Here is a 26,656-nt window from a genome sequence, read left to right as displayed (position 1 = left end):
GTTTTCTGAGACCTTCGTTCCTAACCTTAATCTTTGTTCCACTACCCTTTTCCCTCAACTTCATTGTATGACTCATAAGTTTAATTGAACGATAGTTATTACAATTTTGAATATCTACTTAATTTTTGTATATAGGTATTAAAGTACTTTTCCTTCATTTATTTGACATTTTCTTAATTTTTATAATTGTGATAAATAAAATAATTAACCATAAAATTCCGTTATGACCTAAGCATTTCCAAACTTCAATTGGGATGTTATTTGGTCCTCTAGTTTTTCCATTTTTCATCTTTTTTAGTGCAAAATTAATTTCGTTATCTCTGATCTTGCGAATAAATCCCATATTTTTAGCCTTTTCCTCAATTTTCAATTCAAAGTTTAAACCTTCTACTTGGTTTTCATTAAATAGATTACTGAAGCAACTTCGCCATCTTTCTTTTATGTATTCTTCTTTAACCAAGACAATATCATCCTCACTTTTTATACATTTTACATTACCTAAATCCTTACTCTCTCTTTTTCTAGCTCTAGCAAGTTTAAATATATTTCTTTCCCCTTCTTTTGTACCGAATCTAGCATAAAAATTATTAAATGATCTACGTTTGGCTTCACTAACAGCCTTTTTTGCACCTTTTCTTGCCTCTTTATAATTTTCAAAGAATATGATCTAAAAGTCCATCTGCACCCCATGCTTCAAGGCTGTGTCAGGGTCAAGCTCAAAAAAAAAGTCTCAATTTGCAGCTTCAAAGACAGTTCTTGGAAGGAAATTGAAACCAAATATCTGGCGGTTTATGAATCTGACAGCTATAGAGATATTGTACTTAATGTTTTAAAAGACAAAGGCGTAAGGTGAGGCATGTAACTCTTAAAAGGGAAAGGGTAAACCTTTGGGGGTTAAGATGTAAGCCTTTTGAGAATTTTATTTTTAGATAAAAGTATGCAAATAAATTACATATATTTCATAAATAAAGAAAAATTAAGAAAATTACAAAAAAAAAATGTAAAAAAGAAAAGCAATTATAATTTGTGAATTTTACTTATTGCCCATTCAAAAAATACTAAATTGAATTCATTACGGAAATCATGACATGAGACAGCTATAAGATACAAAGTTCAAATTATTTTTAAGATCAAAGATGCAACTCTCAATCATTTGAGAAAGGTTGAGGTTCAAGAGTTTTAGAAATCAACTAACATTACAACATTCCTCTCCTAGAAACATGTAGTTAAAATTTTCTACCCAAATCTAACTTGAGATTCACACACCCAAAATGTGTTAGCCTCAACTAAAAAAGTACAAAAGGCAATCCTTTTGTACAAATTCATAAGCCTCAGTGTATAATGTATTGATCTTCAAGGATTTGGTATTTTAGACCGAACCTCAAGGCATTTTAACCATGCCTCGTCTTGAGGCAAGCCACAATTGAGCCCTTTAAAATATTGATTTCGCTAATTAAGTTTTATGCTTAACAGTTGGAAAATTAATTAATGAAATTATATCAAAATTTTAAGGATTCCATATAAATTAAAGATTACAATAACAGACTTTCTGCAGCCATTAAGCAGCAACATAATTTTTTTTACTTTTTGAAATCCTGTTGTGAGATAGTAATTGATGATTAAATCTGAGCTTCCTTCCTTCGCTATTTTGCCCCAAAACTCTTGAAAATGAAAAGCTAAGAAATTCCAGGTAGCAATATACATAACAACACTCAGGATTATAATGAACACAACTTACACTTGTATCATTGGTGAGGAAAAGTATGTCTTGCATGCTTAGGCCCATTTTCTCATACCGTCGGCGCTTCATTTCTGGAAGTTTTCGTAAAGAATCCCGAATAATATCAACATATTCTTTAGTGAGAACAACTTCTGGAAGGTCTGGCTCTGGGAAATAACGATAATCAGAAAGGCCTTCCTTTTTTCTATTTGTAATTGTTTTCTACGCAGTATGCAACAGTTAATAAAGTAAGGAACTGAAAAGTCAGTAAGCTCAAGATATAGTTTTTGCCACAATTTATGAGAGAAAAAGAAAAGATGTTGCTCTGACCTGAGCAGCCTCTTCCCAGAGTCAAGTTTCCTGAACAACTTGATCACCATGACCTTGACCATACAGAGAAACCTGCCTCGAGATCTCAAAATCAATTGCCCTGTTTATTGATTAAAACGAGTTCAAGTTCTTTATCTCAACCTGCCAATACCGATTAGGAATGCAAATACTTCAGAGGGCAGTTTCAATACTGAACAAAATTTGAAGGAATAATTCAATCTCAAAACCACCTTGTTTGCTATCAAAGCATCTGAAGGAATAATTCACTATTAAAAACGGATTTACAACAAAAAATAGGGAAATAATTAAAAAAAACTTATGACTATGAAATTGCGTCATTTCTTGGAACAGTCACACGTTGCACATTATTGCAAGTTATTAATGTTGAGTATATCTAATTAAACTACTTAATTTATAAATGAATATGTCAATCAAATAACATGAACTAAAAGACATGTAAAAAAGTAATGTAATCTATCAACATTTTATATTTTTATTTGCTACTACTAAAATATGATACTTATAACACACAGGTACATATCCTGTGAAAAAAAAAATACAAGAATTAGTGCAAGATGATGAGACTTTGTTTAGAATTACACTATTATATTACTTTATTGTTTCACAGTTGGATGTAGATAAAATAAATGTTAATCATTAATTTTGATACAGATATGATGAAACCTTTTTTTTTTTTTTTTTGCATGAAATTCAAATTTATGGGAACACATTGTATCTTTGTATGAGCATGACTTTAAATTGCATGTTAGAATTCTTCGGGAATACATTCATAATAATATTTTTTCTCCCATCAAGTCATAATGAGATTTTTAATTTGCCTGTTTGACTTAGTGTATCCAAGTCACTGAATTTCTAGTAACAAATGTTCTGAATTGACATTTTTAAAGTGTCTTACTCTTGTATCTTATTATCAAATATTAATGGATGAAATTGTGGATGATAATGACAGCGCTATTGGTTCTAGGAAGATATTCTTTCATTCAGCAGTCAGCACGATGTTTTAAAAGGCGAAGGTAAAAGGCACGGCGTTCCAACCCTTAAGAGGAGAGGTGCAACCTCAAGGCATTGGGGCGTAAGCATTAAGACGTTGTGGCATAAGCCTTTTGGGAATTTATGTTTAGATAAAAATATATAATTAAATTACACATATTTTAATAAATTACATATATTTTACAAATAAAGAAAAATAAAGAAAATCACAATATAATGAAAAAAAATCAAATATATTTTGCAAACTCCTTGTTGGGTATACAAAAATTTCTAACTTGGATTCATTACACAAATCATGACAAGAGATAGCTATAAAATTACAAAGATAAAATTATTTTCAAGATCTAAGATACAACTCTCCATTATTTTGGAAGGCCGAGGGTTCAATAGTTTTGGAAATCAACTCATATTATGACATTCCTTCTATATAAACACGGAGTTAAAATTTTCTAGCCAAATCTAACTTCAGATTCACACAACAAAATGCATAAGCCTCAACTAAAAAAGCTTAAAAGGCATGTCTTTTGTGCTAATGCTTAAGCCTTAGTGTGTAATGCGGTAGCCTTTTTGGGATTTGGCATTTTGCATTGAACCCCAAGGCATTTTAGGTTTGCCTTGCCTTGAGGAGAGCCTTGATTGAGCCTTCCAAAACATTGATTCAGCATACAATTTAGTTGCACCAGTGCCTAAGGTAGGCCCATATAAGAGTATTTCTATGTAAATAAAATTTGGAAAGTACAAATAATTTGTAAGGGTAATTGGAGGAAACATGATGTCTTACAAACTCAAAATCATTTGTACTTTTGTATGCAGTATAATAGTATTGGACAGACTCTTTAAGACATAGATGATGCATTTCAAGTTGTATGCATCACAAATCACAAGAAGGGCTTTTCTAAGATGCCATAAGAGATAATTAAAGAAGTTGTATTTCAGTTTTGATAACAAATTCAGTTAAAGTTATCTCAAAGTTGAATTCAGATGATGCAACAAATCAGACCGGAAAATAAAAAATGGTGCCTAAATTGCGCCAGAAATGGAAATCATTCTTAGGATATCAGAAGGTATTTATCTCCATAGAACTTGACCATCATGTATAATCTAGCTTAGACTTAATTTAGCTGCATCAATAAACCAGTTCTCATGAAGTCAACCTATCACTCAAAAGAAATTAAAATTTTGCTCATTCAAGACAAACCAGGAGGGATGGTGAACTTGGAAATCAGTGCCCAATTGACCCATGAAAATTATTTTGTAATCAATTTTTACACTTTTTCTGGTAGATGAAAAATTAGTAAGGACTCTGTGATCCCTAAATTGGACAACATATGATTTTCATGTTAAACGGCCAACTAAATAGCCCAGGTCCAATATATCACTCTAGATCGCAGGAAAATGTTTAACATAAATTTGGTAAATCTCCTTCAGATCCCCTCATATAGGAATCAACATCAAGACGATATTGTTTACTACAATAAAAATAGTATATTGAAAACCAGTGACAAATTCCATAAGAAAATCATATGCAACAAATTGTATGTAAGCTATAAAAATGAATTATATGTCCAAGTTATACCCTTTTTTATTAAATCAGATTTAGCCTTATTTTATTGCATATTATTCCACAGATCGTTCAAAAGTAGCCTGACTTTGTTTTTAATGCAACAAGAAGACTATTATGAGAAGCACCAAGGCGGTGCAACCCAAGGACAAGACAGGAATTACACATAAAAGTACATCAACGAATTAAATGACTAGCTTGATAGTTACAAAATACTACCCGCTGAATTCGGGAAAAAAAGAGTTCTAAGCCAATTATCATTTAGGTGGGATTTGATTCATGAGATCATAAATATCCCCATTGAATGACATTCCTAAAAATCTCATTCCTGTGCACATGATGCCCATGCCATTGTTCAGTTAACATAGAAATATGGTATCCTGACACGCATTTCAAAAATATTACTATTATACGCTTGACTTGTGTTGACTTTTTGAGTCCTATCTCGTTTTGATTATGACAAATACAAAGTATCTTAGCTGTGCATTGAGTATGTGAGCAGGATTATCACTTTGCTTGCACGGATTGTAAGGATAAAATAGAAGCCATGAGGAGCTGAAATTCAACATCACATATTGTATGGCATGGCAATACGAAGTGTAATAGGAATGAAAACAAAATTTGTCAATTGTAATTGCATTATATTTTCTCTGGGTCTGTAATAATATTATGGTCTATAATAATTGCATCTCATGCATAATAGGATTTAATGCTCAAATGGCCATAGACTGACCATTAGGACCCAAAACCCTTACAGCAAAATGCTAACTTATTCACACATGGTTGACTAAGTTCAAAGGACAAAAACAGGAATTCGGTGACGTTGGATTTTCTGGGTTAAATTAAGGGCAAAAAATACTAACTTTTTAATGCCCTCGATCGACTGATCAATCTTGTGTTATAATCCATTGGTCGACCGAAGCACTGTTTGCCCGAAGTCAAAATGTTGACCATGCCTAAATCGACCGACCCAATTTGAACGCATCTTCCACGGGCGACCGGCCTTAATAAATTTGACTTTCCACTGCCCTTGGTCGACCGGCCTATTAGTTCAAAATCACCATGGTCGACCAAACCTCATGAATGGCTGACCGGCCTTTTTGCCTTGGTCGACCGAACCCACAAAGGGTTCCAAATCGCCTCTTGTTAGGTTGACCGTCCCACTCCTTGGTCAACCGAGTTTAACACGAAAATATTATTTTTGCCTTGGATGGTTGATCAACCCGAGCTTAGGTAGACCGAACCTCTCGAGTTCCAGCATTTTTACCGTGTTAATAAAGGTTAAAATTTTCATTAAACTTTTCCAAAATTCCCATTATATCCCCAACGGTTATATTTTTTGGAAAAACTATATACACTCCTTCATTTGCCTTGATTAGTAAAAAGATTAACTTTTGATTAGTGAAAATTCTCTCTCAAATTTTTGTGCTTCCATTGCTAATAAAAATTATTTTCCAAGCCTATTTTATACGCTCTCTTTGAATCTTTCTTGCAAAAATCATTCCCAAAAGGAGAGTAGCTTTTTGTACTACTGATTTGCAAATTCTTTGCAACGTTGAGAGAGATTAAATTCTTGTATTGTGTGCTCATTCATATTGTGGTTAAAAGCTTAAACTCCCACCTTGGATAGTTTTTTTTTAATATTTTCTCTTGAGAGTTGCTTAAAGATTTTTCCCATATTATTTCATATTGATAAATATCGTTGGGAAAATCTCAATTGCTTGTGAGTCTTTTGCATCCTCATTGCAAGACTTAAGAGCTAATCTTTGTGATTATTGCTAAATATTATTTTTGCAATATCTAATATCTCCTGCACTTGCTCTTGAAAATAACCTTTTGGGGATAAATTTTTTAAAGCACTAGATCTTTTAAGTGTTATTAATATACATATTGTGGTTATTCAAAGATCAATATCTCTTACATATTTCATATACATCTTTGAAGGGATATTTGCACATATTCTCTACTGAGCATTAAATCTTTATCATATTTGAGTGAGTTGGTTGTATTGTACTTATTGCTGTACGTATCTGCTTAACTTAGAAGTATCTCTATTGTACACAAAGTTTATATTGATTGATTGTAATCCAAGCGTGGTCTCAAGGGGTATTGATCTAGCCCGTAAGGATCAGTTGTAAAGATTGGGGTCAGCCCTGTTAATCTGACCTGGGGTTTCCCTTACCCAATAAGGAAAGAGTGTTGTAATTGGTGTTGCTCCACCCACAAGTGAGCTTTAGTGGAATCCTCTTTCTTGTAAGCTTGAGGCAAGGACGTAGGCATAGTTTCCGAACCTCGATAACATATTGTGCGTCATTCTGCCTTTACTGTCTTTACATTCTGGGGCTTGCTTGTTTATTTTCTATCCGCTAAATTCATTGCACGGACATTTAACTAAAACTTTGTAATTGCTTATGTAATACTGGAACTGCTTTATTTGCTTAGCTTGAATCAGTTGTAATTGGATCTGTTTTGAAAAGACCTTAGGTGGGGTTATACTGCTGCTACTAATTGACCTGGAATTTTTAAATCTCCAATTCACTCCCCCTCTTGGGATTACACCAATTCTAACAACCGGTGTATGAATAATAAATCAAGAATATTCGTATTTTTAGCACAAAAACCGTAAAAAGAAATATAAAATAAAAAAATAAAAAAATAAACAGTACCAAATTAAATCCATGTCCTAAAATTTTCAATCATAAATTTAGAAAAAGAATCAACACATGATAATAAAATTAACTAAAATAATGGGGGCAATATGATCTCAAAATTTCAACCATTATTTTATATTATTAACACAAATAATATTACTTTTTTCTTTTATAGATTTTTATTTTTTGTTATAATATTTTATTTGGATTTAATAATACAATATTATGGGGGCCATAAAGTCCAACGAAAAAAGAAATAGTGGGGACAATTTAGTCTCAAGAACAGGATAACCAAGGGAATGAATTACTATGGAACTTACTCATGGGTGAGCATGGAACGAGATTCCCATATTTTGTAAGAATCCTTTGTTCCCAAGAATAAGAAATTACCACCACGTCAAATTCCAACCCCCACAACAATTATAGGAATGAAATGTCATAAACATTACATTCCCAAGAATATGGAACATGTCGCGAATCAAACACCCCCTTAAGGTAGTTAGGGACCTATGTTTAGTGCGAGCTAAGGGTCTCATGCATAACACATTTGAAAGCTTTTTATTTTATTAAGTCAATTTTTTACAATTACTCATTTATAATAATAATTATTACAATATAAAGTCAAACATAGCATTAGAGTACTAATAAAAAAAAAACAATTCAAATTTTCACTACAGATTAGGCATAATTACGTGGAAATATAGAGGCAAAAGTGAGGTCCTCTTGTGCGAAATGCAGCAGTGGAGGGTGAAGGAACCACTGGTAAATCCCCAACCCACACTTCCAGGTTCTCACGAAATTCTGAACAAGTCAAAATTGGTAAGCAAATAAAAGGAAAATTCTGTACTGCCCCCTCATTATCTAGCCCAAGAGACTTGCGCAGCTGTTTCTACAGCTGTTGACTATTGTGACTTGAGAAATGACTATTGTTGACTATGGCTGTTTCTAACTTCTCTTAGACTTTGAAAACCTCATTAATGAACTCTGAAAACAAAGCTGGACATAGGAAATGACACACTTTGACTAAACCCTAGTAATGATACCTAGATAATAACTAATAAATATTTTAGCAACTAAGAATATTAACCATGCGTCACTCTTGCACCAGCACTGCATCATTACCCTCTTGTTAGAAGAAACTCACCATTGTGCAAGCTGCCATCTCATGGTACACATCTTGGTGTCACTCCATATAAGCTCCTATTTGCCTATCCAAGAGTTCCAATGGTTGGGCTTTCCTTTCCACATCACCAGAAATTGGAAATGAGTATCATTTTTTAATTTAATTTCCTGTACATTAACAGCTATCATTGCCTCCAAAACTTTTGTTGTTGTCTCACTTTTGATTTGGCTAGGGTAGCAGCAACTACTTACTTTGTCAATTTCTTGTTGCTCATTGTCAAAAGCCTTATTTTTGTTGCAACTATTCATAGGTCAACATCAGTGGCACAGCCTTGCTGTCGTTGTAAACCCACTCATATCTTCAAAGGAGAGGAAATGCACCAAAAGTTTCGTCCACTATAACTTGATTTTCAATTGAGGAAGCATTCAGAGCTTAAGCTCCCTCATTTCCTGTAAAATGTTGGTTTGTTTATCAAAAATACTGGCCTGTGTTTCCTCCTTTTTCGTCACATTAACACCTTCCATAGGCTTTAAACTAGCTTCCTCATCCTGTCACCATTTTTGACATAGTTGTCAAAAAAACATTCCCGGCCTTTCCTCATATGATTCCACAACCCAAACCCATACAGTCCCCTACTCTCTTTAGTTATTCACAGTTCCACCCACTGTAGTCCCTCCCATATTTAGCCCAAACACTCACCCTCCACAGCTGTTCCTTTTTCCACCATGAATATCCATAACCGCTTCCCTAGCAAGACTGCCCACAGCCGGTCAGATCTTTAATACCCAGCCTTCAAAGATCAGTTGTTTTACTACCTACCACCTCATCAACTGGTAGTAAAACAGCCCACCAATGTTGCCCCCTTAAAAATCCCTCTAAATTGCTTCAACCCTCCTTGTCACTGGCTTTGAATCAAGAAGAGAGACATGAACTACACAAGAAAGTTGGGCGAAGTATTTTAACGAATGCAATTCTCCCTTGTTTTCATAGATAATCTCTTTTCACCCTATTCACTTTTGAATCTTTCCATCACTGGCTCACATAGGCCACATCCATTCATCTTCAAATTTAGCCCCAAGAGGAAGCCCCCAAATGGTCAAGGGGAGACTCTCAACCTTGGATCCCAAATTCTTTGCAACATTTCACCTTCAACCCCATCTCCTAAAAGAATTAACTCACGGAAGCCCCCAAATGGTCAAAGGGAGACTCTCAACCTTGGATCCCAAATTGTTTGCAGCATTTCACCTTCAACCCCATCTCTTAAAGGAATTAACTCATTCTTCTCAAAGATAACCTTCAAATAAAGCGAAATGCAACCAAGATTTAGAACTTCATTCAACTTAGCATCACGAAATATTATAGCGTATCAGCAACGATCAAGTGCAAAACTATCCTCCTATTGTCCTCCACCACTACAAAACCTGCTATCAGACCATGATCCATGTGCTGAAGAAATTTTTCTTAGAACCTTGATAACAAAATAAAAAGGAGCCAAGGGAAAGAAGCCCCCTGGATGAGTGAAAAACGAGTCCCATAGATGAGAATGGAAAAATGACTGTACAAAAACTTCCACATCCAATTCATTTTCTCCAATACACATACAAGAAAGGCCCAACAAGCATGATCATACACTTTCACCAATCGCTTTGTCAAGCTCAATAGTCCCTTTTCTTCCTTTTTTAATTTGCAACCCACAAGCTCATTAACCACAAGTTTTGCATCACTGATTTGTCTTCCTTTGCAAAGGCATTTTAGAACAGCCCCATCAGCTACTTTAACCTCCTGGCTTGGACTTTCAATAGCAATTTATAGGCACATCTCACTAAAGTAATGAGTCAAAAACCCTTAATGCAAGTAGCTCCACTTTTCTTCAAATCAAAGCAAAGAAGGTGTCGTTGGTATTGATATCAATCCAAGACCCAAATCAATGTCAATTTTTTTTCTAAGACGAAATTGATAATTCTCCAATCAAAATATTTCCTATTCAGATTTTCCTCCAAAATCTCCTGTCACATAAATATCAGAAAACACCTCAAAAAGATCTTCCTTCAACAAATACCAATTTTTATTTTTATTTTTAAAAAAAAGGCCATAGTGAATCCATCAGGATCCAACAAGTGTCCAACACCTCATTGTCACCAAGAGGCCTCCGAAACCAGATGATTCATCCAGGATTCTAATAAATTCCATACCATCAACCAGTGGTCTATGGTTCACTGTTTCAGTTGGCTACGTTAGAATTTGCATATTGTCCCTTTCTCTTTCCTCTTCCTACACCACCACCTTGCTGATAAAAATGTATTTATGGTGTATGTTCGCTATTCTCTTAATATTTATAGTATTTATAAAATTTAAAAATAAATAAAAGAGGAGACTTTATATTTTTCTCTTTTTAACCTTGGAGCCCTGGACTTTGGCCTGCAATACTCCATCCCAACTGCGTTGGACAATTATTTCTTCACAAAAACCCCCTCCTTCCACAAAGAAGATCCCCTCCACTGCCGCTTTTCTTTACTTCTGATTTTTCTGAGCTCTCCATATTGCTTGCATGATCCTCAAAGTTCAGCCCCTATCACCAATTCAGCACTAAATTAAATGATGTGGACAATCACATAGTATAACAAATGTCACTTCACCAATTAAGTTAATAATTCTATAGTGACAAAATATGATGATTTTTCATAACATCTGTTCTTTTCCTTTTCATTCTAACCATGTTTTTATGGCACAAGCTCACTCTCATCATCCAACCGCAATAAGTTTCCTATAATTTTCCAAATTTTGTATTGGCAAGTAAATTACCTAAAGCTGATGAGTTAATGTTGCTTCCTAGTCAGCACTGTTGTTTTTTGTCCCATATTGGTAGAAAAAGTTGTTTTGAATTTTTTCATTGTTTGTCCCACATTGGTGAGAAGTGTTTTTTGGACTTGAAGTTGAAGGTATATAAAGAGCTCAACTCTCCATTTGTAAAACACACCTCAAAGTTGTACTTTGTCAATAAGTAATGGATTGATCGTCGGCGGCCGAGGACTTAGGTAATTTTGTACCGAACCTCGTTAATTTCTTGTCTTATTCTTTTTACTGTTTTTATTATTAGTTTCTGCATTACTTTAGTTTCTTATATATTCAATAGCAATAATTGTAGTATTGGTGTTTGACATAAGTGGGGTGCCCGGCACAACAATTGGTATCAAAGTTAGGTTGAATAGTGTTGATATGGAGGTGTTCCTCTGTTAGGATCCTTGATTCCACATTTGATACCTAAGAAAGACTTGTCTAAGCGAGTACTCAGAGACCATTGTGGCTTAGTCGTTCCGTGGAGGTCGGTCTGGTCAAAGTGAAATTTCATAAGATAAAACAGAGTAGAGACAGTTGGTACGTACTACTCATCCTAGGCCTTTTACTTTGTTGTTTGCTATTGAATATATAGAAGATGGCAGAAACTCGTGCAGCAATAGAAGAAACTTTATCCACACGAACTCCAACCCCTTCGGCTTCGACATCATCGTCAAAGACAATAACTAATGCTCGGTTTGAGGTGGAGAAATTTGATGGTATCAATAATTTTGGCATGTGGCAAAGTGAGGTGATGGACATTTTGTATCAGCAAGAATTGGATATTGCTTTGGATGATAAACCAGTAGATATGGGTGACAGAGACTGGGAAAAGATCAACCGTCGGGCATGTGGTACAATTCGTCAGTGTCTCGCTAAAAATCAGATATATTGTGTTATGAGGGAGACATCTACAAAGAAATTGTGGAAGACATTGGAAAATACATTTATGACCAAGAGTCTAGAAAATCGGCTCTATTTGAAAAAGAAATTGTTTCGCTTCCAGTATCAACTAGGTATTTCGATTAATGACCACATAAATGCTTTCAATAAAATTTTGGCTGATTTGTTAAATTTGGATAAAAAGGGAAAAGATGAGGTTAAAGTCATATTGTTACTGAATTCTCTCCCTGATGATTATGAACATCTGACCACCACTTTATTGTATGGAAAAGATAAAGTTACTTCTGATGTTGTTTGTACTGCATTGATTAGTACTGAATGCAGAAAGAAGGATCAGATGGTCCATAAGGAAACAGCAGACGCACTAACAATAAGGGGACGTTCTCAAAGTCGTATGCTTGGAAGGAGGAGTAAATCTCATGGAAGGAGTAAAACTTGTGGGAGACCTGCTAAAGACGAATGCACCTTTTGTCATGAGAGAGGGCATTAAAAGAAAGATTGCCATAAATTACAGCAGAAGAATAAAGGCAAAACACATTCTAATGTCAATATAGCCAATGATGATGGAAGTAAGTCAAATTTTTCTCTTGTTGGAATATCTTCATCACATTATTTTAGTAGGTTTTTGGATTTTGGTTGTTCCTATTACATGTGTCCCAATACGGAATGGTTTTTTAATTTTGAAGAATTAGATGGTGGGGTTGTTTTTATGGGAAATGATAATACTTATAAAACAACTGGAATAGGATCAATACAGTTGAAATGTCCAGACAGAACTATTAAAACTTTGACTGAAGTTAGGTATGTTCCAAGCCTAAAGGAAAATATGATTTCATTGGGTGCCTTGAAATCTAAAGGGTTCACTATCACTTTGAAAGATGGAACCTTAAAAATTAAATTAAATGCGCTGATTGTGATAAAAGGAATAAGGAAAAATAACTTATATTATTTACAAGATAGTATAGTTATTGGCTCATCAGCTGTTGTTTCTAAGAAAAATGCAGGTTCAGATACAACCACATTATGGCATTATGCGATTGGCACATGCAAGATAAAAATTTTTGCAACAATTAGCTAAGCGAGGTTTGTTAAAGGGTGCAAAGGTGTGCAAACTTGAATTTTGTGAGCATTGCATTCTGAGAAAACGGACTAGAGTGAAATTTGGCACTACAATCCACTAGACTGAAGGTATTTTAGACTACATCCATACAGATGTATGGGGGCCCACAAAAACGGCTTCATTGGGTGGTATACATTATTTTGTCATTTTTGTTGATGATTTTTCCAGAAGAGTTTGGGTGTATTCTATGAAGAATAAAAATGAAGCGTGTGATATTTTCCTTAAATGGAAAAAATTAGTTGAAACTCAAACTGGCAAAAAGATTAAATGGCTCAGATCAAATAATGGTGGTGAATACAATAGTGACCCGTTTATGAACGTATGTCAGAATGAAGGTATTGCTTGACACTTCACAGTTAGAGATACACCACAACAAAATGGGGTGGCAGAGCACATGAATCGGACTTTGCTAGAGAAAGTTCGATATATGTTGTCTAATGCTAGGTTAGACAAAAGGTTTTGGGCTGAGACTATTAGATATGCGTGTCATCTCATCAATCGTCTACCATCATCTGCAATAGGGGGGAAAACACCCTATGAGGTATGGTCTGAAAAGCCTAGTACTGATTATGATTCTTTACATGCATTTGGTACTATGGCTTATTATCATGTTAAAGAATCTAAGTTGCATCCAGGAGCCAAGAAAGCAATATTCTTGGGGATAAGTGCATGAGTCAAAAAATACCATCTTTGGTGTCTTGGAACAAAAAAAAAAAAATGATTTTAAGCAGGGATATGACTTTTGATGAACTTGTGATGATGAAAAAAACAATACGCAAGGAATCACGAGTTGAAGAAAATACCAGTGGTACTTAACAACAGGTGGAGGTTGAGACAATTTTGGGAAACCCAGTGAGAAATGAGATTACACAAGGTAACTCTCCAGTTACAGTGGGGAATAGTGTAGAAAAGGAGATTTCAATTCGAGAATCTTCATAACAACAAGAATCAATTGTTTCTCAAAAGCCAAGACGAGAAATTCGAAACCTGCTCAGTATATTGATATGGTGGCCTATGCACTTCCAGTTGTGGAGCATCATGTTCCTTACACTTTCAAAGAAGTAATGAGGAACTCTAAATCAAACAAGTGGAAAAAAGCGATAGATGAAGAAATGCAGTGTCTTCATCGGAATCAGACTTGGGAGCTAACCCAGCTGCCCAAGGGTAAGAAAGCAATTGGTTGCAAATGGGTTTATGTAAAGAAAGAAGGTTTTCCAGATGCAAATAATGTTGGCTTCAAAACTAGATTGGTAGCTAAGGGCTACGCACAGAAGGAAGGCATTGATTATAATGAGATATTTTCTCCAGTTGTTAAACATTCTTCCATTCAAATTTTGTTGGCTTTAGTTCACAATTTGATCTTGAACTAGTTCAACTTGATGTAAAAACTGCAGTTTTTACATGGTGATTTAGAAGAGGAAATCTATGACTCAGCCAGATGGATTTCAGGCTTCTGGAAAAGAAAATTGGGTATGTAAACTGGGTAAATCGTTGAATGATTTAAAACAGTCTCCAAGACAGTGGTACAAACGATTTCATCAGTTTATGATGGGTCACAATTACATCAGAAATAGACATGATCATTGTGTTTATTTTCGCAAATTACAAAATGGATCTTTTATATATTTACTTTTGTATGTTGATGATATGTTGATAGCTTCAGATAACAGGGAAGAAATCAACAAGTTGAAAAATCAGTTAAATCAAGAGTTTGAGATGAAAGATCTTGGTGAAACAAAAAAGATACTTGGAATGGAGATTCGCAAAGACAGAATGAGAGGAAGAGTTAATTTGTCTCAGAAACAATATTTGAAGAAGGTAGTACAAAGTTTTGACATGTCTGAGCAGTCAAAACCAATAAGCACTCCTCTTACTCCTCATTTCAAACTTAGTGCAGTTTTATCTCCTAAATCAGACAAGGAACGTAAGTATATGTCACAGGTTCCTTATGCAAGTGCTGTTGGTAGGGGTGAGCATAATTCGGTGAAAACCGAATTAATCGAATTAACCGGCCGAAATTGGTCAGTTCGGTTCTGGTAAAAAACTTGGTTCGGTTGGGATTTTACAAAAATTCGGTTAATCGGTTTCGGTTCGGTTAACAACCAAAAATAATTCGGTTAACCGATTAACCGAATTATTAATTAATTAAATTTTAAGTATAAATTATGAATATAATTGTTTTTAATTATGAACATGGATATACCTTATGAAAATTAATGTCGTCGTCGAAGGGGATGACGACGCCGACAATAAATTTTTTCAACAAAATTTTTTTCATTTTTTTATTTTCAATGTTGTAATAATTAAAAAAACATCGCCTTTTTTTTTTTCCACTTGATTTGCGAAGACCTAGAATAAATAAATAAATAAAATTTATTGCACCTCAAAATAAATAAGCCTATGTGATAGAGTAAATGCATTAACACAATTATTAAAATAAATTAGTTATGAAATTTTTATTTAATGTATAATTGAATAAATTCGGTTAAATTCGGTTCGGTGCGATTCAGTAATTCGGTCGGTTCGGTTAACAGCATTATTAATTTTTTGATTAATTCGATTAATTACCCAAATTTGGCCGAACCGACCGTTTGCTCACCCCTAACTGTTGGAAGTCTAATGTATGCAATCGTTTGTACTAGACCTGATATTTCACAAGTTGTTAGTATTTTCACAAGTTGTTAGTATGGTGAGCAAGTATATGCATGATCCAGGTAAAAGACATTGACAAGCTGTGAAATGGATTTTGAGATATATTATAAATACGATTGATGTTGGTATAGTATTTGAGAAAAATAATACTATTGATCAACAGATTGTTGGATATGTGGATTCTGATTTTATTGGAGATCTAGATAAAAGTCAATCAACTACTAGATATATTTTTACATTTGCTAATGGTCCAGTGAGTTGGAGGTCTACCTTACAGTCTACCATTGTCTTGTCTACAAGAGAAGCAGAGTACATGGTAGCTTCAGAGGCTGTTAAGGAAGCTATTTGGTTACAGGATTTACTTGAAAATTTGGGAGTTATTTAGAAGCACATTGTTGTGTTCTGTGATAGCCAGAGTGCTATTCATTTACCAAAGAACCAAGTCTACCATGCATGAACGAAGCACATTGACGTTCGGTTTCATTTTATGCGGGATATTATTGATAGAGGGAAGATACTTCTTCAGAAGATTGCTACAGTTGAAAATCTCGCAGGTCTGTTGACCAAAATTGTGACAACAATCAAGTTCAAACATTGTTTGGAATTGATCAATATCCTGCAAGTCTGAATATTTTTGGAAAGGCGTCGATGATGTGGAACTCCAGAAAATGTTGATGACTAAAAATTTTGTTAAATTTATCGTCAAGGTGAAGATTTGTTATTTTTTGTTTCACATTTGTAGAATAATTCCACATTGATAGAAAAAGTTATTTTGAATTTTTTCTTTGTTTGTCCCATATTGGTGAGAAGTGTTTTTTGGACTTGAAGTTGAAATTATATAAAGTGCTCAACTCTCAATTCGTAAAACACACATCAAAGTTGTACTTTGTCAAGAAGTAGTGGATTGATCATCGGCGCCCGAGAACGTAGGTAATTCTATACTGAACCTTGTTAATTTCTTATCTTATTCTTTTTACTGTTTTTATTATTAGTTTCTGCATTGCTTTAGTTTCTTATATATTCAATAGCATTAGTTGTAATATTGGTGTTTGGCACAAGTGGGGTGTCCAGCACAACAAGCACATTCTAAACAAATTTACTGAACAAATTAAAAACAAGAGGAAGGCCGCAAAAATACTTTGTAAGAAAAATTTTGAAGAAACAATTATATTGCAATATGAAAGTACTATCTCTCCATGCTAATATGTCTACATCATATCTTAGTGAAGCATAAAATCGAACTACATTTACCTTTGTCCCATACTCTGACTGTCCAAGCGGTCGAACTGAGACATTCACATCACAACGAAGTGAACCTTCTTGCATATTGCCATTACTCACTCCCAAATATCGAACCAATCTCTGCAACTCTGCAGCATACTCTGCAGCTTCAATACCAGTTCGCATATCAGGTTCTGAAACAATCTCAAGCAAAGGTACCCCTGCTCTATTCAAATCAACCTGCACAAAAAAAGCATGAAAAAGTCAACAAGCATACAGCATACAAAATATTATTAACTAAGACCAGCCATAAGCCCTAGAGTAGTAGAAAGAATAATCAACCACCAGAAAAATAAGCAACAACAAAAAGAGTGCTTGATAAACTTGAAACTCTATTATGCAACCATAACACTAATAGCTACAACCAAAATAATAATAGTCAAGGAAATTTCAAAAACCCAAAAATATAAGCAATTAGCATCTAATCTTCTAGGAAAAAAAAGGTATATATTGAATCCACAAAGGAAACAGGTCAAAGCAGAGTAGCAAATTAGCAAAGGTGAAAGTAATTTCCTGGGAGTGACTCTCATTTCCTGAATGAAGTAGCTTTCCAGCATCCTCCTCCATATGAACTCTGGTTATTAGAAACCTTCTATGCCCACCACCAAACTCAACTGGCAAATCCAAATCAATAAAACCACTAGTTGCAACTGGGAGGTAAAACTGAGAAATCTGATAACCCTTTGGAAGGTCTGGATAGAAGTACTGCTTCCTATCAAACTTTGAGTTGAGAGACAAATGACAATTGAGAGCAAGCCCCACTTTCACTGCATACTCAATGACCTTTGAATTCAAAACTGGCAACGCGCCAGGCAGACCCATGCAAATGGGACAAACAGTGGTGTTTGGTGGAGACCCATAATTGTACGGGCAACTAAAAAAAGCCTTGGTGAGAGTGGAGAGCTGAACATGTGTTTCTATACCAATAACTGCTTCATAATCTTGTGAGAATCTATCAAGGGTTTTGCTCTGGGACTGTTGTGTGACTTTAGTCTCTGGCGGTGGCTTGCCATGGGTTTTAGCATGAGTTTGTGCACTTTTCATCGTACAATACAAAAAACCAGTTCTCCTGAGCGATGCTGATGGAAAGAATAAGAGGCCATAAGTTTGAATTCCTCTGAAGAATGTATAAGCCATCAGAGTCGCTTTTTAACCAAGTTAGGGTATCAAACAAAGTGATGACTGCTTCTGCAAAACATCAAACAGGACATCAGCAAGGATTAACCAATAGACAAAAACTACCATCTAAATGAGAAATAACATTATTAAATACCATTAGCCTATCCCTGTGCTCCAAACTTGAAAATTAACGAGAATAACAAAAACAACAGAATAGGAAACAAGCTCAAAATTTTCCCGCAGCTGAGATTGATGTTGTCAGCGAGAAACTTCAAAAAATTTGAATTTGGAGGTTACAAGGAAATATTTCGGAAATGAAATCGCACATGGTGCCTTGCCGGTATGACATCGTTTAAAAATTAAAATTTATATATAAACAAGTTTAGGTAACGAGCGAATTCAATAAACACATCGTTGAATTTATAAATGAGCGTTAAGCTAGCAAGTTTGGAGAGCAGAATATGATGTCATTCGAGCTTGCCTAGTCTACTTTACAAACTTCAATTTTTATTTTTTTTTTTATCAGTTAGGGGTAAATTATATTGATCAAAGGGTATGTACAGAAAATACTGAAACATACCAGAGGGGTAGCCAAAGCTCCCAAACAAATACAACAGCATCAAAATTAGGAAACGAAAACCTAGCAACAAGTACACATCAACCTGGGCAGACCCAGGGCACAAGGCAATTACAATCAATACTGGGCGTACCCAGAATACATAAGATATGCACGCCTGAGGCAACCACAATACCATGCAAGTGAGGGCAATATCCGAACCCACTGCAACGGAAAATAAGACAGCTTCTGAAACCAAAAGCGTGGATCAATGACAAAAGTCAACCACCGGATGAAAAGAATTCCGTCCAAAATTCAAAAGTGGGAGATGCAAAACCCGAGTTTTATCCCTTTCTCTTTTAAATATATTAAATAATACCTTTTCTAAAAATATATTTCTCAAAATAACCCTAACGTAATATATTTTTAAAAAAAATAAAAATTTAAGAAATAAATTATTTTACGTAATAAATCAGGAAATAATTTATTACGCAAAATAATTTATTTTCCGATTTATCATTTTTAAAATATATATATTAAAAAAATTTATTATATAATAAATTGAAAATTTAAACTTTATTTTAAATTATCAATTTTAATTGTACCTGAAATTAATATATATATATATATATATTGACACAACAAATATTATTTAGAGTTTGACACAACATATATATATATATATATATATATATATGTATATATACACTGACAGTTTGTTAAAGGGATAGAAAATATAACGTTCAAAAATATTATTCATTTTTAAAAAATATTTAAAAATAATAATATATATTTAGAGTTTGAAATTTAAATTATGAATATGATTTTTATGTATTTGCACAAAAAATAAATATTTTTTTTATAATTTTACCCAAATTTAAATTTGACTCTCGAATTCAAATTCCCAAGTATAAATTTTTATTTTAATTATTAACTTATTTTTTATGATCGATGAATAAGAAAAATCAAAGAAAAAATTGATTCTTTTTAAGAAACAAAAAAAAAAAAAAGTGTGTTGCCTTTTTTGAGGTTAAATATTTTTAACTCAAAAATTTGTGTAATTAATGTATTTATTTGTGGATTCTAATTATGTGGGATACTCTTTCTAAGACTACTTCTTAAAAAGTGTGTTTCCACTTATTGTTTTGTTCAATTAATAAAAAAAGATGAGAGAAGATTAAGATATGATAATTATGTATACATTTATTATTCAAAGTAAAGATGGATTATCTTTATTATAAGAGATGAGAAAAAAAAATGATAAAGACTTGCTTAATTGTGGAAGATATTTTTTATTTTCTAATATTTAAAATTTTAAAAAGTTATAAAAATTTAGCTTTTTTTAAAAAATATTTTGAATATACATATAAAAAAGGTATAGAATTGGGTGTAAATACCCAAAAAATATAATAAATAAAAGAAATTGAAAAAAATAGATTTTTGGCTAAGAAAGGAGAAAAATCGGCGACGATTTTCTGAAGAGGAGAGAAAATCGATGACAGTTTTGGGGATTTGTCACGGGACGGTAAATAAAAACCATTTCAAACTCTAAATAATTCTTTTTACATTTTGTTAATTTATTATTTATTAAATATAATTCTACCTAATTATCAACAAGACATTTAAACTATGTCATTTATTAGCAATTTTTAAAAATTAAATTGTGGTATCTAAAATAATATATGAATCGCTTTAATTTAAAATTTTAAACAGAAGATAGTGCTTTTGAGATTTAGTGAAAAATATAAAAATATATATTTTAAAATTTTGAGATTTGTTCAAAAAAATATATATTTATTTTTATATTTAATATGAAAATATATATTTTAAAAAAATTATTCTGCGTAATAAATTATTTTGCATAATAAATCAAGAAATAATTTATTACGCAAATTAATTTATTTCTCGATTTATCTTTTTTTTAAAAAATATATTAAATAATATATTTTTTATGAAAATGACATGTGGCAAATCTCGCTACTTCAAATAGCGAGATTTGCTTAAATCTCGCTATTCTAAGTAAAGAGATTACGTCAGGGTTAAAACGGAAAAAAACTCTGCAAAACCCGCTGGTACAAATTGCAAACAAAAACTTCCACCAAATCTCGCAGGCTCACACACCAACAGCTGGACACGTAGGCACTTCAGAAAAAGGACAAACTAAATGGAGGAAAAATTAAACAAATAATAAAACCCACACATCAGAAGGCAAACAAGATCACATGGCCACACTCCCAAGGTGTGATTCAGGTGATAGTACGGGTTGTAGGAATGCCTTTCACAAGGTCATGTGTTTAAACCCTTTTGGACTCGTTTTCGTCTCTAAACTCCTGAATTTACCCTCCTTTTGAAATTATGGGGTCAACTTTAAGGGACGCAGGATTAGTCACGTAAACCGTAAAACGGACACATGAATACCTGTGCGTATTCCAAAAAAAAAAATATCACATGGCCACCAAAAGAACAAGCAAACCCGTGACTGGCATGAATAAATGCACGCTGACAAGTAATAAATGCACTCTGACAAGCACACAGGGAAGCGCCAAAGTGGACGGCATTTGAAATTCAAAATTGAAAATCAGCAAACAAGAGGGCCATGGGAAGGGTGACACGCGGACCACAAACACACGAACAGTAGAATCACAACACAAATTCCAAACGGGAACAGAGGGAGATGAACGGAAACCGCCCAGCAAGAACAAGGCATGAACTGACGAACAAAGAAAACCAACGCAAAAACAAAACAGCAAAATGAAGACCCCGATCGAAAAACAGAACAAACAGAAAGACAAAGGCAAACTTAGGAAATGAGAAAGGAACAAACAATAACTGGAACAAAGAACTAAAAAAAAAACAAAAGCCAAAGAACCGAAACAAAGAAGCCTCCATTCAGACAGAGAGGGGAATAAGACGCACGAAACATCTACGGACCCAGAAACTGTGATTTCTTATCTGCAGATCCAAATCAAAAATGATATTAAGCTTCCAAAACCGGACAACCCACCAGAATTCCAATTCCACAGCTTGATGAAAAACAGTAACAATTCCCAGGATGGCAACAATGTTAAGCCGAAAGTCCTTCAAAGTAGGGAAATCATCATAAACACCAAGATGGAACTCCATACCATCAGGGAGCAATTTCCTACTGGGAAAGAAAAATCCAGCACAAACAACACCACCCCGAAAACGCTTTGTCTCCACTGAGATCCACCAAGCCTTCACAGAGGTCCGTAGTGGAACCATCTTGACCCAAGGAAATACGCAATCCTGGGCATCTCTAGTTTCCTTCAATCGAAATTTCTGAGTGATAATCTTCATGGCACAGCAGGAGAAAACTTCCCAAGGCCAATCGGAATCCAAAAATCTTGACAGAGGTTCAGTCATGGACGAGAATCTCCCGCGGGCAAGCGCCTCTCTCTAGAGAGAGGTGAGAGCTTCTCTCTCTAATTTGCCTGACTGAGACTGACTAACTTCAATTTTAACTGGAGGTTGGCTTGTATATTTTGATGAACGGAGTTTGAACGAGCCATTTTCAAATCAACAGAATTTCTCGCGAAGGCTTGACTCGTTTGCCGCCAACCGTAACCCCAGAAGGGCTCCCAGCAGTTGCCGGCAATGGCGGGTCCCATTTTTTTTTGGCCCGCACCAATCATCATCTTCCCCGCTCTTCTTCCTCTTCTTCTTCTTCTTCTATTTTTACTTTGCAGCTTGCGGTCAAAAAGAGCCGTTAACATCAGCCGTCAAACAGACCCATACGGCCCATACGCCCAGAACATGACCTACGTCCTAGGCCATGCGCCCATATTGAGCTACCTCCCCAAAGGGATTAGATACAACTTACGAGAGAGTGAGAAAGAGAGAAACGTACCTGCTGATTGCCGCTGGACTTGTAAAATTGCTGCTCTTCGTCTGCAGCTGAAAGAAACTCATGAGCTGGTTGGGACTCCAGCCCTCCAGCGTTGATGAGGAGGATGGGGAAGGAAAGGAGCAATATGTATAGGAATATCTATTTTTCTCAGCGAACACAACGTCAAGTGGGCGTGCCGGAGTGGTTATCGGGCATGACTAGAAATCATGTGGGCTCTGCCCGCGCAGGTTCGAATCCTGCCGCCCACGTTATTTTACATACCATAGTACTGTTTTTCTTCAAATTTCTATACTTTTTGTTATTTTTAAAAATTTTACAACATTCATATGAGACATAAAACACGGTAAAAAATTTGATACCGTTTATTTGTAAAAATTATTTTATTTTTAATTTTTCTTAAACAATTACAAAAATATCACATTAATTTTTAATTTTCTGAAATTATACAGACAATCTAAATTCATCTTTATTTTTTTATATTTTTAATTTCTTATTTTATGCACAAAACATAAAACTCAAATTGTGAATTTTTTTTTTTTCTGAATTTCTTTCAAATCAATACAAATCCAAATCAATATTTCAAATTTCAACTCATATGTAAAACAAAAAAAATTATAAATTTAAAAAAAAAAAAAAAGTTAAAGTCACAAAACCATTGAGAGTTTTTTCCCGTTTTATTATTAAAAATAAATATAATATCAAATAATGCTCTGATTGGGAAAAAAATTCTCAAACAAATGCTCACATAATCTCACAGCTTAATGCTGCGAGATTTAAACTAATGGGTCGCTGGGAAGGTGACGCGTAGCAAGAAAATCTCGCATCTTGGTGTTGCGAAATTTAAAGCGAGCAACCAGCGGAAAGGTGACGCGTGGTGGAAGGGAACAAATCTCGCAGCCCCAAGCTGCGAGATTTAAAGGGAGTAGCCAGCGGGAAGGTGACGCGTGGTGAAATCTCGCAGTAAGATTTGTCTTTGAAATGGCGTGGCGTGTAACACGTGGAGAATCTCGCATGATAGACCTGCGAGATTTGTTTCGTCTGCTCATATCTCTCCCAAGCCCTCATAAGACGACCGTTTGCAGAGGAGAAACAAATTGCAGAGAGGTTGTTGCAGGTGACCGTTTGCGCTTGCAGGTGACCGTTCAAGTGAAGGCGAGGCTATTTAAGGGAGAAGATGGGGTAAGTATTTTTTATTTAGCAAAAACGTGAATTTATTGTTTTACTTACTGAGAAATTTTTTGCTTCGAGTTCGATATATTTCATAGCTTTGTTTGGATTATTTCGGTTCATTGCTGCATCTAGACGAAAGTTAGTTTCAATTTATTTATTTTTTATATTTTTTTTTCATGTTCTGGCTGTTAAATTTATTGCTCACATACATAATACTAAGAATAATTTTAAGAATAATTGTTTTATTTTAGATATTGCACCATATAAATCACATTCTTGACATTATAAATTTATGTAGTGTAAAAGACTTATTTAGTGAATGACTCCTCTCTTTGCTGTCGTTTTATGGGTTCCGGTTTTAATTAATTAATTAAACCTATATGCTACAAGTAGCTACTTTTATCGTTTATGGTTGGTCCATTTAATATATATTATTATGAAATATAAAATTAAAGTTTCTGTTTAATTCACAACTATTTTTCTTAATTTTTAAATAAATAATGACAATTTAAAAGGATTTGAACACCGACTCCTTTATGTTATGTTTAAAAATTAGTGAAGTTGCAAATGAATCAAGTTTTGTTTTTTTTGTTAAAATATAGTAGTTATGTTTAGTAAGGTATTATTAAGAATGAGTAACTTCTAAAATTTATTTTTTAAGTTCATCTCTTACATAAGTCAAAGAGACTAAGTAAAGTTGAACTCAACTTATAATTTATATTTTTGAACAGTTCATTTAAAAACGAGAAATTTTTAAGTAAACTGAGTCTATCACAATGAGCACTTATAAATATTTTGTTTTATGAACAAACATTCACAACTACTCTCATGCTTAAGTTTATTGTTATTTAACCAAACTCATAATCAACTAATCCATATTGTTTTAGATCTTATCATTTTAAATTTATTGTTATTTGATCAAACTCATAATCAACTAATCCATTTATGTAGAAAAATGTGTTGTAAAAGAAATATTACCATTGTCATCATTTTTAGTTACGTAATTAACAAAACTCTTTCAAATAAAGGTACAACCATGAATAATGCGTTGTGTTGTGCTTCAAAATGTTAGCTAGGGTTCGTAAAAAAAAAACATAGTGTTTCAATTTCTGTGGTTCATATTTTATAACACATGATTTTTTTTTCATCACCACTACTTTGTCAAACATTTTCTTATACAAGTAGTATTAAGATAGTTACTTTTATTATAAGTATAAAAATACGTTGTTATCAAGTGAATAAGTCTTTTTTCTTTTCCGAACGCGAATTTAAATGCCTCCTGCATGGCTGATGCAGTGATGTGAATTACATGCTAGTAGATATCATAGGTTCTCGCGTACTCAAACTATGTTATTATATTGCTTGCAAATGTTTCAGGGTTATTGTAAAAATGGTAAATGTTCAAATTACAGTCGGCATGCTACCGAAATTTCGGTAGGACTTTTCCTATAAAAGTTATAAATGCATACAAAAATATTTTTGAAGTGACAAATGAAACATTTAGGGAAAATTGCATGCACATGAACGTAGTGAAAATAATACTTGATTACTATTGACTTAGCATATCACTTATACATACAATTGTTGTTTTGCGTAGGTCTTTTATCTTTCCCGAGCGTCAATCTAGATGACAGGAAGTTCAAGCAGTACTCTGGTGACGATATTGTTGTACATAGGGGGTCACATTATAACCGGACAAACCGGTGTTAGTTATAGTATTCCGCCAGTTCGACCTATTCGAATTGGCCATAGGTGTAAATTAACTAAATTATATACGAAGATATACAAGTACTTGCATATTGATCCAAATCAATATGTATTGCGGATGATCGCAAGATACCCGATTAAAGGGCATCATGATACAGTCCTCTATGAGCCTGTTCCCGTAACTGATGATTACGGTCTGCGTATTGTGTTAAATGCATACTGCGCAGGGCTGACATATTTAACTGTGCAATTATATGTCGAAAACATTCCTCACATGGGTGTTGTCGCGGATGGGCAGCCGGGAACGTCTATTAAGCACGTGGTTGAAGTAGAGAAAGAAGATCCAGATGTTGGTGGGATGCTTGTTGTGGATATGAACGAATGTCCGGGATCGTCGTTCGAGCTGCAGACGTTCGAAGGATTATTGACACGGATGATCATGGTGTTTGCAAAGAAGTTCCAACAGAACAACTAGGATCATTGTTTGCAATGGCGAACAACGCGCTAGACGAGGGGATGAACATCACGAATGATGTTCATTTAGAAGATGACACATACGAGGAGAAAATTGGTGAAGGGACAAACGAGTTCCCCGTTGATGTCGACCCACCCCCCGGTGAAACGAACGATGCAACGTATACCATCGAGTTCATGGACGAACCTCCTATGTATAGTGTAATTGACGTAGATACTGCAGATTTGTCACGTGGTGAGGAGCTTCCTATACGGATAACTCGTTGGGATGAATCGTCAGAGCTGAGTAAAGGGATGTTCCTTGGGTCAAAAGATTAGTTGATAGCTGTTGTGCGAATATACTACGCTCGAACGCACCATGACTTCCACGTCGTGCAATCGACCCCACTGTTATGGGTTGTTAGGTGTATGAACTCTGATTGCAGTTGGAGACTGCGTGCGATGTATCATCAGAAACACCGATTTTTCAAAATCACTCAATATGGTAGTCCACACATATGCTTGAATGAACTTCTCTCGCAAGACCATAACCAAATCACGTCGTCCTTCATTGTTAAGGAGATTGTGAATATGAT

General features: G+C 34.3%; 1 non-coding gene and 1 pseudogene across 1 annotated transcript; one reads left to right on the top strand and one right to left on the bottom strand.

Annotated features, from left to right (window-relative positions):
- Positions 1–19,020, bottom strand: part of LOC131151794 (glutamyl-tRNA(Gln) amidotransferase subunit B, chloroplastic/mitochondrial-like) — a 33,981-nt pseudogene extending 14,961 nt beyond the window's left edge.
- Positions 19,021–22,896: 3,876 nt separating this feature from the next.
- TRNAS-AGA (transfer RNA serine (anticodon AGA)) lies at positions 22,897–22,978 on the top strand. The gene has a single exon. It is a non-coding gene; the product is annotated as a tRNA-Ser (tRNA).
- Positions 22,979–26,656: the final 3,678 nt, after the last annotated feature.

This window comes from Malania oleifera, chromosome 3 (genome assembly GCF_029873635.1).
Source record: "Malania oleifera isolate guangnan ecotype guangnan chromosome 3, ASM2987363v1, whole genome shotgun sequence".
In the NCBI taxonomy this organism is placed as follows: Eukaryota; Viridiplantae; Streptophyta; class Magnoliopsida; order Santalales; family Ximeniaceae; genus Malania; species Malania oleifera.
Note: the sequence above shows the minus strand (reverse complement) of the source record. Positions and strands in the feature narration are given on the sequence as shown.